This window comes from Notothenia rossii (genome assembly GCF_949606895.1).
Source record: "Notothenia rossii genome assembly, chromosome: 8".
In the NCBI taxonomy this organism is placed as follows: Eukaryota; Metazoa; Chordata; class Actinopteri; order Perciformes; family Nototheniidae; genus Notothenia; species Notothenia rossii.
This window is the reverse complement of record NC_136906.1, coordinates 43324646-43336800: the sequence shown is the minus strand read 5'-3', so window position 1 is coordinate 43336800 and position 12155 is coordinate 43324646. Positions and strand designations below refer to the sequence as shown.

Here is a 12155-nt window from a genome sequence, read left to right as displayed (position 1 = left end):
ATGTGAAAGTGTTCCAGGATGTCTCTGCACAGATGCCCCGCCTACACTGCGTTGCTACCCAAGGTCCTAAACTGTAATGGAAATGCGTCACGGCCTCGGACGGCCAGCGAGGCAGCCCGAGGCCTGAGCGAGGACGCTTAAACGGGGCTACCCCGCTGCAGTGGAAATGTGCCATTAGTGTGATAGAGAGAGAGAGGCCGTGTCTCAATTCAGGGGCTGGACCCTTCGGACTACGCAGCCTATGCGGTCCACAGAGGACCCAGCCCACGTAGACCGGGTAGGCTGGACCGAGCAGCCAACGAAATGAGACGGTCGAGCCTACGGAGCGCTTCGTATTTACGTCACGAGATAGTCGTTGTTTGGTTGCGTTGCTCCAGCAGCCTGCTAGCAAATTAGCTGAAAAGGATACAGAAACTTTACTTTTACATTTTTTGGAGATCACCGTCAGTGATGAAATAAAGAGAACCATGGCCAGGTAAATAAGGTGAAGCTGTTCCTTTAGCCCCCAGTAATGTTACATTAGTAAGTTAACAAATTAATTAAATATAGCTAATGTCATTTAATCATATCCTTTCATATTTAAAATAAGTCTTAATTTTTCTGTACTAATAAAACAATATGTTTTTTAAAAGAACAAAAGCATGTTGTATAGATTGATTGTTAACAATATTAGTGTTCTAATCTTAATAGCTGTGATTATAATAGTTTATATTCTCCTTCTTCCCCTACCCTAAACCTGCCCAGATGATTTCCCACTGACCCCAGGTCAGCACCTCCAGGTCCAGCAGCACCGTGACCCCCCGCTCTGCTGAAATACACAATTAAACATTTTCTTTTACCTCTTTTTTGTATTAATAAAATTAAACTGAAGACAGTTGAATGACCCAGAGATATCCTATTATTCCACTGCTTATGTACACAAGTCGGAAATAATGGTTATAAAACCTCAGTAAATTAAATTAACAATGTGTTTAACAATTAATATTTAATATTGTATTTTCATCACAAAGTAGAGGTAAGAATATATCCATCCTCTCTCTGCAGTTTCATGTCTTCTATTATTATAACTTTCATCATTGAGACAGAGGATATCAATCATATACTTTAACATCACCAGCAGTAACACAAATATCAGCAAAAGTGTGTTTATCAAGTTGTTTATTTGTATTATATGTGCAGCAAGTATATAGAAGCAGCTGTTTGGGGTAGAGATGTCCCGATCCGATCCCGTGATCGGGGATCGGAGCCGATCACGTGATTTTCAAAAGATCGGAATCGGGAGAAAAAAATCAGGGATCAGGATTTTTTATTAATTGTTACAAAACAAAAATGCCCATGTTCAAGTCTTAAAGTCATCCTGAGGCCTTAGTTTTGGTTTCAAATGACACAACATCATGTATGTGTTGCTTCTTTGGAGCTTGTTTTCATAGACCAGGTTGCTTATTTATCTCAAATCTGGCAACAGAGTGGGCAGGGCGCAGTGTCTAATTGTAGCAGTAAGCTAACGAGTACTGATAAGCTTTATTTTGTTTTGATCCAATGATGCACAACTGAACTGATCCAATGCTGTTGTGAAAAAAAGAAGCTATATCCATGTTGGATAGAATATCCAATTTAAATTAAAAAAAATAACCTTAAGGGACAACTTGCATGCTTTTTTTTCTTTTTCTTAATGCATTGCATAAAGATCGGATCGGGAAAAATCGGTATCGGCAAATTGTCAAAATCAAATGATCGGAATCGGATCGGGAGCAAAAAAAGGTGATCGGGACATCCCTAGTTTGGGGAATCAGACAAACTCAAGCTATAATCGTTAAATATCTATTAAAAGAAAAAAGACACATACAAAATCAAATTCTGAAACTAAGACACAAGTCTGTAGGACGGCAGTAAGCAGAGGTCTGGGTGGAGGATGTTCCTGATCGGCGTTTTGCTTTCTTCAGCACCACGGGGGGGGGGGGGGGGGTCCAGGTGGATGGCAGCTCTGTCCTGATGATCCGCTTGGGTTGGGGGTCCTTCTCCAGCAGATCCATTTCTCCAGCACCTCGGGGGGTCCAGGTGGATGGCAGCTCTGTCCTGATGATCCGCTGTGCACTTTTCAGATTAGGGGTCCTTCTCCAGCAGATCCGTTTCTCCAGAATTGTCCTAATTACAGAGAAAAACAAGACAAAAGGAAAAATGTGAATTAATCATATTAAACAAAGGGTTGCAAAAGTATTATTGCAAAATGTAACTCAGCATGTCAGACTAACAATCCCTTAAGGATCATTTTAAATGATGTACTGTTCTGGTTTTTTTTTTTTTTTAAATAAAGAGATGAAATGACAGTCACAAGTGCATCCCTTTGACAGCACAAACTAACATCAAGCAAAAGGCTGCTGTCTATTTTTGATTGTCTTATTATTATTATTATTATTATTATTAGGGGATTAGGATAAATTTAAACACTTTAACCTAAATAAAAGATGATCAAATCTGGTGGAAATATTTAAAATATGCTTTTCTTTTAGCCCTACCTCAAAGCAGCATGAGCTGAATAAAATAGGTTGTAATGTTGTCCCAAAGTTTAATAAACAGTACAAAATTTGAACATGTCAGAGAAATAAATAAAGCTAACAGCAGCTACACGTCAGGGTAGCATTTTATAAATCCCACTGTACTGTAGGCTATACCGGTCTAAATGTTTTCACTTTGGTCTATTTATGTAATATAAAGTATAACTTATCTATAACAGAGCCAAGATCTCTGTATGACTTTAGTAAACTTCTGAATTGAATTAAAAAGAGGTGTAAACAACAGTGCAGTACGTCCAGCTAGCTAGTTAGCGTCACATATTTATCCGTATTATTTAACGAAAATGTACGTTTTAATGCCCCTTGGTTTTGACGTGAGTGACGTTAGTTAATTTAAAGTAAGTTAAAACCCGATACTCACATTTATTAGTGATTCCTCCGCTTGCTGTTGCTTTTAAATCCACTCTGCTGGGGAGACCGGAAGCCATTTCATTTGAAAAAAATCCTCACTCTTCCCTGCGCGCATTGCACCATGGGATGTGGTAGGCCGCGGAGTGTACATCAGATGTATCCTTCAAATTGGGGAAAAGTAGGCTGCATTCGTCTGCCGCATTCGGAGGAGTCTCGTCTTTTTTTAAAATTGGGACAGCCTTCTTTCGGCGGAAGTGACGTATGTGTTCGAATGCACCCTTTGAAGGATGCAACCCCTGAATTGAGACACGGCCAGAGAGGGAGAGAGAGAGAGAGAGGGAGAGAGGGAGAGAGAGGGACCGGTGCTAGCGGGGACCGTGTTGTTAGCATCTGGTTAGCTAGCTGCACTAACGGACATAAGGAGCTGTTTCCACAACAAGCTGGAGGAGAGTCCTCCCCTGTCAGACTGAGGGGCTCAGGTGAGCTAAAGGACTCTGTGTGTTTAGATAGTTAACTTTAGTCTAAGTTATCTCAGTGGGTCTCAAACGGTTTTGTCACAAATTATTCAAAAGATTATTTCCGCGGCACACCTTCACATGATTATTATACAAACAATAAGAGAATACATGAAAAACAGGTATGAAATACTATATGGCAGTAAAACAAGAATACAGTTTAAAAGGGGAGTGATTTGTAAAATATCAATAAAGAAAAAGAAAATCTGTTTACAGTTCTGTTTCATATGGGTGCTGAGATCGGTATCCAAAGATCTCTTCATGTTGCTCTCAAAGTGCACCAGATTGATGCTTTCAACTTCAATATTTTAAAAAGAATCTTCCCGGGGGAGCATCCCCCCAGACCCCGCTAGAGGAGGTGAGGACCTAGAGGAGGTGAGGACCCCGGTAGAAAAGGTGAGGTCCACCCCCAACTAGGGCTGGGCGATATGGTCTCTAAATGATATCGCGATATTTACTGACTATATCGCGATATACGATATATATATATATATATATATCGCGATATTCTGAAATGTCATCTTAAAAAAATAAAAATAAAATTATTTAACCCCTTGATGTTTAGTCACGCCAGTATGATGATTCTAGTAGTCCCTGAAACATATGTCTGCATTAAAAAAATCGACTAATAATGAAGAAAATTAACACATTTGTTGCAATAGTAATTTATGCACTAACTACATTACTACTTGTACTACAACATTTGAATCATCAGTTCTTCCTCATTTTCCTCAATTGTTCATATTTGGTTTATGAAAATAATGATATTGTGGTCATTGTTCAAAAATGTCTGCTATTATTTTTATGAGTAATATATTTATTATTAGTATAATGCGCTTTCTGTCTTCCTGTCATTATCAGGAATTAGACATGTAATGGCTATGTATTAGATTAGATTAGAACCTTCATTCTCCTAAACTGCTGGGACATTTCCCTATAGCCAATACCTTTTATATTTTCTACTCTTCACTTACTTGTCAGCATAGGTCGGCATTGATGTACAGAGCCGACAGAAGACCTTGTTTATATTGGCATCATATTGAGAGGTGCAGTGACGCGTCCTAAAACCAGGAAGTAAGCTGCTGGTTCCCTCGACAAAAAAGCAATGGGATTTCTCCATAGGGTTTTGGAAAATAGCTGGAAATAAGGTCTGTGGAAAACAAACCTGTTTGATAAATGCCCGTTTTGTTCAGCCGGATAATATCCACATGTCTACCCTACTTTTATAATTTTCGAATCATAAATCTAATCGATAGATTATAAAAGGGTTTTAGGACGCGTCACTGCACCACTAGAAAACAACTCCATCGATCAAGCTGGCTGAAACTTTCTCTCCCTCTTCTTCTCATGCTACCTGTCACTCTCCTTTAACTCCTCCGGTGACTTTCTTTTATTTGAAGATAGTTTTTTGCCCGGCGCTCACGGGCAAACGGGAGCCTGCATGCGCTGGTTCCCGTTTGCCTTTCACCCAACAACGACAACCGCCTCACGAAACGCTATGTTGTAGCGTTAATAAACGAAACAATTTAACAACATTGCTTGTCAAAGTACCTATACCACTGGACAATTTTATTTTTTTTAAGCAATATTTTTAGTGGCCCGAGCGGGCAAGTGGAAAGTACGTTATGCTGGCCCGGGGTGTCTAAATAGTGCTTCCGAGCCAGCGGGCCATTTATAATGTCGAGCCCTGCTTTCTGTCACTGTGCATGTGTGTAATGTTTGTGTGCAAGTTAGACGGGGCCTGCGTGTGTGCCTGCGTGTGTGACTGTGTCTATGAGGGAGAAAGGAAAGCTAATTTTGGCCGCGGCGGGAAATTGATTTGACAACATAATACTCGATGTTCACGATGTGGTCATTTACGACATCGCATGGAGTGCATTCCACGATGTATCGTGTAAACTCGATATATCGCCCAGCCCTACCCCCAACTCATAAAAAATAGCACTTTACCCCTGCCTATATGCTGTGAGCTGATCATGGAGCCTTCATTGTAACAGTAACAATGCAACAGATGCAATTAGCCTATATAAAAAGGCCTCAAATTGGAAGCACTGTCTGTTTTTCACTCAATTCTGCAATAGGTAGATCTCGCCTTTCACCTAGGCTGAGGTCGGTGATCTTGGGCTTAAAAAGGTTGGTGACCACTGCCCTAAAGTGTCCATCTGAGAAAAAAAACCTCAAACCGGCAAATACACATTCATGTTAAAAACTACAATAAGTCTACTGAACCAAGCTGTTGTACTGTCAAATCCATGCATAGCAAATCAATGTGCACTCCTAAAACACAAAATAACTGGCTCATCAGGATTTTAAAAAAGGGCAAGGAGAGAGTCAAACATTGTCAACCCCTATTCCACTGCACTGGTCGAATCTCAAAAAGCTACAACATCCAAATGTTAAAATGACACACCCGAGCTCAGTCCCCGCGCTGCTGTGCCGGCCGTCCTGTCTGCAGAGCCCCATCTCCGGCTGGGCTGGTGACAGGATAAGGGCTGCACCATAGGTGGAGTTTTAAATACAAGTCACACATCCCCCCCTTTGTGCGGAAAACTCCTGTTTAGCTCCACATAGTATGCAGAGCAGCCCCTCTGAAATGTAGCATGTGAATCCAGTGGTAAACGCCCTCCAATCGATAGCAAATGACTCTCAAACTTTAACTTTACTTATACTCCGTTTGTTAATGCGTCAGCTAAGATCAAACGATAGGTGAGCTAACCCCGTATTAGTAATCAAACAACAGTAACAAAATGCTTTCCAATAAAAGCAAAATGCATTTAAAATTAAACCAAACATTTGGGTCACAATACAATCTAAAATAAACCTTAAGTAACACTTACCATCACATTTAAACTAACATTATTCCTTAAAATAAAACACTCTTCCTTCTGGCTGCAGTTTTCACTGCGCTACCTTTTGTGATTTGGCAAAGTTAAGGTAATATCGACGAATTTAGAGCACTTTTCTAAATTATTTTGTTAACTTCCCCTCGCTGTTTTACAACACGCTCCACAATGTAAATATATCCTCACATACAAAGTATTCCTGTAAAGCAGGCAGTTATATTCTTCCATTGTAATGTTTCTGAGCTGTTGCTTTAAGCGTTGTTAGCATGCAGACAGCAGGAAGGAAGGAGGGAAAACGTCATGCATTCAAATCCTGTTGACCAGCAAAACAGACGGTCCTTCAGCCGCAAACACATGAGTGAATAAGTCTCGCTGGACACAGGGACGTATCCCAGAACATAAACATTTCACATCATCTAACGTTAGGTGCACACAAATCTAAACCGCTCCTAGGCTATACGTCTTTAAGATATAAGTCTTTGACAAAGCAGGCACGGTCTACTTTCTGACCATTTAATTGCGTGTCCTTCATCTGCTTACATTCTAGTTCACTTCACAGTGCAGCTGAAAACATATATCTAACCTTTCTGAAACTATTAACCATAAGCGGGTTAACAGTTAATGTATTATCTTACTTGGACATGAAGAACAAGTTATGGTTTCAGGAAGTAGTCGGAGCCTAAAACATAATTTCCCAACAAAGACAATCGACAGCTTTCTCACAAACTCATGCGCTGGACAAAAACACTTACCTTATTATACCGCGGGTAGTTCCAGTAATTACACCTGATGAATATTCCCTTGTAAGACAAATAATTGATAAATGTAGCTATATATATATTTTAAAACAGACTGTCCTAACGTTTGACGTAGTGCTCGTTCTCCCTCCCTCTCTGAGCAAAAACTACCAGTGACCAGGAAGGCGCGAATTCTTCTAATTGGCTTGTTCAGCGTTCAATTCAAAAAACTCTGCATTGTGATTGGTTCAGCTCAGCACGGGTTCTGACTGATTTGGGATTGGTTTTAAGGACGTCACAGCTACTGTGTTTAATGGTTTCATATTACCATCAGACATAATGGTGGATATCGTAAAATAATATATATATATATAAATATATATATTAAAAAATATATATATATATATATAAAACTAATTATTTTTAATATTTATATATATATATTAATATATATATAAAACATATTTAGAAAATACTCTTTTGCACAATTATTTTTGCATTTGCAATAATTACGCGTTCATATCTATTCTCATACTCTGACAAGAAAATAAAGCAAAAAGACAAAATATACTCCAGGCAAACAGGCCAAACAACACTGCTGCATGTTTTGCGTAATTTGAGTGTCAGTAGAGTCAGGAGGAATTATTTTTAGTTGCCTTTATTAAAGTGCACTGCCTGCTGCACAGCGGGAGCAATGTTCGTTTTTACATTTCCTATTAAAAGTTTACCAACATGTCCAAATTGCATATGTTGACACTAAACCAGTGTTCTTGTTTGTTACATTTGTTTGTGCGCGCTATTATTCAGAACATTTGAAGGTTCCTCTTTTAAAAAGTGGTGTGGACAAAATTGGCAATTTCAAAAATAGAGGGGACATGTCCCCAGCGCAAATGACGCATATACGTATTACTCGTATAGTTTGAGGACAGCTGTATGCCGTGGAGACCTTACTGTGTACCAGTGGCGTAACTATTAACGGTGAAGCCGGTGCAACGCACCGGGGCCCAGACCCGGCCAGGGGCCCGTGCAAAAATAAAATATACATAGGCCTATACTTTTTTTACATTTTATTTTTTTGGGGCCTCAATAGCATTGACTGGTTCACGCACTCTTCAAACTAAGCAACCTAAATTATTTTGTAATTTGTCTGTCCAATGACCTTGCTCCCTTTCATGTCATGTGATACCTTGCGTGACGAGCGAACCGTTTACTCAACCTGTACTGTACAGTAGCTAGCAGCAGCAAGTTCGGCAGCACTTTAACAAATGTAATAGCTTGCATTTATAATGTACAGCAAACCAAAGCACAAGAGCAGCGCTCAAAAGAGAAAGGACAAGAGAGAACAAGGAGATGTAATAGCTAAACTGACGAAATTAGACCGTTCTTTTGTCATACATCGTCCTCGAAATCGAGCGCTAACGTTAGCAATGTTGACGTGCTCACCTGCCTCACCACTATCATTGCCATCTGGCTCCACAAGTGAAGCTGTATCTGTGGCAGTGGCTGTGCAACCTTCTTCTCCAGCCAGCCAGGAGGAGAGGCTGTATTTGGCTGTGCCCGGCGGTGGTCCAACAGTTCCCCCAAGGGCCCCAACCGATAGGGGACTCTATGGCGCTATTGAGACACCCAACGCCAAGATCAAAATCTAGGAAGTGCACCAGACTCTGGTGTTTCTCAGGCTGCTTCTCACTTCGGTTAAATGGAATCCTTGCGTCCCTCACTTGCGTCGTTTCCCTGCGTCTCTCCCACCAGGGAAGCATGGAGAGACGCAAGGAAACCAAGAGAAGGGAGAAGCAGCAGGGAAATTAGTTTTAAGATCAATGGGACCAATATCATCCAGCTGCAGCAAGACGGCACATAACACGCCCCCTATACGACACTACGGTGGCTGAGAGACATTGATACCGTACATGGCAGATAAAAAACGAACTGCAAATGTTATTGTACCGTTTTAAGTAACTATTAGGCGAATAAAATAATAACCTAGTCTATCCATTTGAGACACAACAGTATATGACTTTCAGCACAAATCATTTTTTCTAATTAATAATTTGAAACAAAAAGGTGGCTTAGTAAACTTTATTTTTATTTTTTAGTACATATAAAATAGGTATTAATGAGATCATCTGTTTGTCTAACTGCTACACTTGTATTTATACATGTAGATATTTATGAACATCTAAATATAGTTGTTAAAGGTTTTAAGATGTAAATAATCACATCATGGGGTCATTCAAGTTTCAAACAATCATGTAAGGTAGGCCTACTACAGTATAACATGAAACCATGATTTTTTTAAACTAATTTCTAAATCTCACATTGGCCTGTGTTTGGTATGTTATTGATATGGGATGGACACCCCTTCACAATGATCATCATTGACTTTTAAACAAAATTAGGAGGGCCAGTCAGGCCACTAATGATTATTACTCTTTTTTATTTCATCCAACAAACTTTAAAAATGGCAAACAGTGTGGTGGAACATTATGGGACACAATTCACAGTGTCTGTTCGGGGTGTTTGACATTGACTTCCTGGGGCACCGCGTCACCGAAGGCGGGGCAGCACCCCTGCCGGCGAAGGTTGAGGCTGTCGCTCCGTGAGTTCCTGGGGATGGTGACCTTCTACCACAGTTTCATCGCCCGGGCCGCCCACATTATACGGCCGCTGTATGGGGCATTGAAGGGTAAGGCCCCCATCCAGGAGATCGACTGGATGGCGGAGGCTGAGGTTGCCTTTAAGGAGTTCAAGACCGCGCTGGCCCTGTTAGTGCATCCGTCATCCATGGCCCCCATCTCCATACGCCGTCGGTGCGGTGCATTAGCAGTGGGTGGAGGACGCCTGGCAACCACTCGCCTTCTTCAGCCGCCAGCTGAAGCCCAGGGAACGCAGGTACAGTGCTTTGTCCAAGGTGGCGGAGCCTTGGTCTGCTCGCAAGCAACGACAGCTTTCTTACATCTCAGAGTTCACCACAGACATCCGCGCTGGCAAGTCAAACCTGGTCGCAGATTGCCTCTCCAGGGTCGTCATCGGGGCCGTCCAGTTGGGCCTCGACTACACCCGCATGGCGGCGGACCTGGTCACAGACCCCAGCGTCCAGATCCTGAAGGGGGCTGACGTGGGGCTGCGCCTGGAGGATGTGGTTTTTGGCGATGCGGGCAATACTCTCCTGTGTGACGTCTCCATGGGCCAGCCGCGTCCAGTCGTTCCCACCAGCTGGAGGCGCTCCATGTTCGAGGTGGTGCACGACCTGTCACATCCCGGCGTGAAGCCTTCAGTGCGGATGGTGGTTGCGAAATTCGTCTGGGGGGGGCTCAAAAAGGACGTGAGGGCTTGGGCCGGCAAGTGCGTGGCTTGCCAGCGTGCTAAGGTGCACCGCCACACGAAGGCCCCCCTGGAGCGTTTCCTGGTGCCTGAGTTTGACCACGTCAACATCGATCTGGTTGGTCCATTACCCTCCTCTCAGGGCTTTTCCTACCTCCTTACTATGGTAGACAGGACGACCCGTTGGCCGGAGGCGGTCCCTCTCACGTCGACAACGGCGGCTGACATAGCCCGGGCCTTCATTACGACATGGGTGTGTCGTTTCGGCACCCCTTCAGACATTTCCTCAGACTGTGGTTCGCAGTTCACGTCCAAGCTCTGGAACGCCGTGGCAAGGGGGTTAAGCTTCACCGGACAACCGCTTATCACCCTCAGGCTAACAGCCTCTGCGAGCATTTCCATCGTCCATTACGGACGGTAATTGGGTCGACAAGCTGCCTTAGGCGATGCTGGGCCTGAGGACCGCGCCCAAGGAGGATCTGCAGTGCTCCACGGCTGAGATGGTCTACGGTCAGCCGCTGAGGGTTCCAGGGGATTTCCTCCCCAACGCATCGGCCCCCTGGTTGGCGACGGCCGAGCGGGCTTTCCTGCAGGACGCCGCTAAGGCCTTTGCTCCGATCCCCACTGTTCAGCACGGCACTCAAGTGTCCCGAGTTCCAGTGGAGATTCGGCGGAACACGTGTTCATCTGGCACAACGCTCACAGAGGCCCCCTGCAGCCCCCTTACGATGGGCCTTTCCGGGTCTTGGAACACAGGGGCAAGTACTTGGTGGTCGACCTGGGTGGAAAGGCCGAGCACGTCTCGGTGGACCGGGTGAAGGCTGCTCACCTGGACTTGGACCAGCCGGTGGTGCTGGCACGGCCTCCGCGATTGGGCCGCCCCCCGGCCTTGACCCCTGTCACCGAATTCGGGCATGCGGTTTCCGGTCCCACCTCTCCCGGAGGCCGCCCCTGTAGGGGTCGCCTCCCCGGCTCCCGTTCTCCGGAGTCGTGGTGGTCGGCCTGTCGTTTCCCCCCGCCGCACAGACTTTGTGTATGGGTGAATTCTTGGGGGGCTTGTGTGGTGGAGCATTATGGGACATAATTCTCTGTTGTATATATTGTGTGTTGCACCACGGACCTGTTAGAGAGTGTACTGTGTTGTTGTATTCATTCTAGCTTGACAGTAGCAGGTAGCAGATGTTCCTACTTTTCTGTAACAAATGGAAAATAAAGTGTGGAGTTCCATACTGAACACACGGCCTCCGACTCCCATTCATCGGCTCCACACCAGCATGTTTTTAAAGATTTAATATTTTAAGGAACAAAATATCAACTTTGAACAGTGTAACGAAGGTAACTTTGTTACTATGGACTGGCGGCTTTGGGGCCTTGTAATATTGCACATGTGGGTTTGCACTTTATGAAACAACTTCCCTTTGAACAGAAATAATGTCACCCAGCACTTTAGTAGTGAACAGTTTGCACTAGTTATTGATGTAGTATTTATTAAATGATTAAACCGTATTAATTGGAATGTTGTCTGGCAGATGCTGGTCGGGTCCTTGGCTCCACCTGAAGAGAGGGGAGTTGGCGAGAGCGCCGAAAGTGTTTATGATTGTGTAAGAATGACAGCGGTTGAGATTAATAATTGTGTGCAAATAATATGTTTGAGCGTGTATATATCATGACGTTAAAGTTGCTTTAAATGTATAAGTGAACACTGTTTAAAGTTTACGTCCATCGCTTACCCATGCTGTTTCGTCCTGTGTCCGCTACAGTGTGTTCGGCCAAAAGGTCCTAGGGGTGGAACAAACACTGACCAAAGAAGGT

The 12155-nt window shown here is 43.4% G+C and overlaps 1 protein-coding gene across 2 annotated transcripts in view; it reads right to left on the bottom strand.

Annotated features, from left to right (window-relative positions):
• lbr (lamin B receptor) overlaps nt 1-7198 on the bottom strand; it is a 41393-nt gene extending 34195 nt beyond the window's left edge. For both annotated transcript variants that reach the window (XM_079644017.1, XM_079644018.1), the window contains exon 1: nt 7035-7198. The gene's annotated coding sequence lies outside the window, so the exon portion shown is untranslated. The remainder of the gene's footprint in view (nt 1-7034) is intronic.
• Nucleotides 7199-12155: the final 4957 nt, after the last annotated feature.